This window comes from Geospiza fortis, unplaced genomic scaffold (genome assembly GCF_000277835.1).
Source record: "Geospiza fortis unplaced genomic scaffold, GeoFor_1.0 scaffold188, whole genome shotgun sequence".
Taxonomy (NCBI): domain Eukaryota; kingdom Metazoa; phylum Chordata; class Aves; order Passeriformes; family Thraupidae; genus Geospiza; species Geospiza fortis.
Window position 1 is genome coordinate 4301562 of NW_005054337.1, and position 2328 is coordinate 4303889.

The following is a 2328-nucleotide window of genomic DNA, read 5'->3' on the forward strand; positions in this document are numbered from 1 at the left end:
TCCTGATGACATTTCAGGAAAGCATTTTTCTATTTTTAGAGACCATCATGCACAGAGCCAGGGAGTCAGTGCAGGATTCCCAAGCTCCTGCAGAAAGCAGTGGAGCATCTCGGGATGCTCGGAGCAGCAGCCCTGGGGCTCATTAACGCGATCCAGTCACAGCAGTCCCTGAAGCAGAAAGGTATTTGGGCATTTGGGCAGCAGTACGCTGCCTCTTTCAGCCTCTGCTGGGTCAGGCTCTGATCATGCTGGGACTAGGCTGCTCCTCTGATTGGCACCACATCTCTGATCTGTGCCTTGGAGGTCCAAAGCCTCCCGTTCCCTTGGCTGTGCAGGAAGGCAACAGGGCGGGCTGCGAGGCTCTGCTGCTCTGCCCATCTCTCCCTGATTAATGTGAAATCCAGCCTCATGAATCATTCATGAAGCTTTATTTAGTATAATGGTTTCTGACATCCACTGCCTGGGAACAGCATTTTGGGACAGACCGTTTGCGACCGTTTCTTTTTTTCCAGAAATAGGGAGCTGACGTTGATCCCATCCGAACGGGGAATGTACAGACAGGGAGGGAGGGAGGGGCTGAAGCAGCCCTGCCTCCTTCTCAGGGAATCACAGGTTGCTTCCTAATTAGCCAAATGTGTAAAAGCTAAATATTGACATTGCATTGCAGTTCCCTGCGTCTTGCCATCACATTGCATGTTATTAACCTACATAGTGTCAGGGAAAGGAGCATCTGTGTGTGCCTTGGCACAGGCAGGCCTGGAGACAGGAATTCCCCCTTGCAACGCTGCTGGTGGGACCTGAAGGAGCTGGGAAATGGATTCCCCTCTGTGGCTGAAGCTGGGGAGAGGGAGAAGCTCATTGGGCTGCCCTACAGCATAAATCACCCACCCTCCTCTTCCTGAGCACTTGGCTGTAGGGAGGCACTGGTTTCAGCTGGGAGGGGTGTGCAGGTCCCTTTGTTCCTGTGCTGGTGCATTTGGGAGTGATGGTGAGTTTCTGGCCATGTGTGGGCCTCAGGGTGGGATCTGTGCTGCAGTTTGATGCGTGATGAGCAGGGGCTGGTGCAGGGCTGGCATCTGTGGGAGCTGCTTTCCTCCCTGCAAACTGCTTCATGTGAGTCTCAGAGTGCCTCACCAGCCTTTGCCAGAGCTGTTATTTGTGGAACATCCCAGCTGCTTGGCTGAACATAGACATCAGCCTCTCTGAGGGGCTGTGGAGGGAGTGCCCTGCTGAGAGATGGGGCTACAGAGAGGGCAGGGATGATGGACCCCAGCTGCCCTGCCAGCCACGGGACACCAGGAGGCCCAGCAGCCCTGCCTGTGCCCCTGCCAGCCTCCTGCTGAGATCTCACGTGTGTCTTCATGCAGTGTGGCTTGCTGCAGAGGAAGGAAATGTCTCCTTTCCTCTCTTTCAGCATGGGGAAAAGGATTGCTGGCATGTAGGGATCTCCCTCAGCTACAGGGTGCTGTCAGTGCCTCACATTTTCTTGCCTTCCTTTTGGCTCCCTGGCTCAGGGAAGTCCTGCCAGCATCTGAAAGGCTTCCTGGGTGTGCACAGCCTCGTGCAGCTGCAGCAAAGAGCAGCCTGCTGAGGATTCCTGGTGGGATGGAGGGGATGGAGCCAAGCAGCTCAGCACAGCTCTGCTGCCTCTTGGCTGGGGCAGGCAGAGCTGTTCCCTGCCAGACTGAAGGCCTTTGTCACAAGCAGCTTGTGAGAGCTTTGGCAGCACTTTAGGCAGGAGAGAAATCACAACAGAGGGCTGCTCTGGCATCCCTCAGCCCTGGCTCCATCCCCTGTGGGGCTCCCCACCCTGCAGGGCTGGGGCAGTGCACAGCTGGGGTGATGTGCCAGAGCCAGGCAGAAGGGACAGCTCCCACCCCTGCTCCCAAACGTGCCCTGCTGGCAGACACTGCCTCCCTCCACTGTGCAATTCCAGGGTCCCCTCTGCCCTCCTGGCACAGTGGGAGCCGCTGTGCTGTGCTGCTGCTCACTGGTGAGAGTGGGAGGGCACTGGGAAAGGTTACTGGTGTGTCCTGGCCATGTAAGACAAAGCAGCCCTGTGCCTTCAGAAAGGGAATGCTGGAGGGCATCAGCTGGTGTGAGACAGCTCTGGCCCAGACCCCTCTCCCTGCCTCTGGAGAGGGCCTAGGTCCAGGTGAGGAGCTGAGTTTGTAGAAACCATCCCACAGAAAAGCACAGAGTGGATTTGTACATTTGTTGACCTTTAACTGTGAGGATGGTTTGTTTTTCTGCAGAGGTGTGCGTCTATTTATTTTATGGTGGGGAGCAGGGGACTATTGACTCCTTTTCCCTCCTGGAATATTGCTG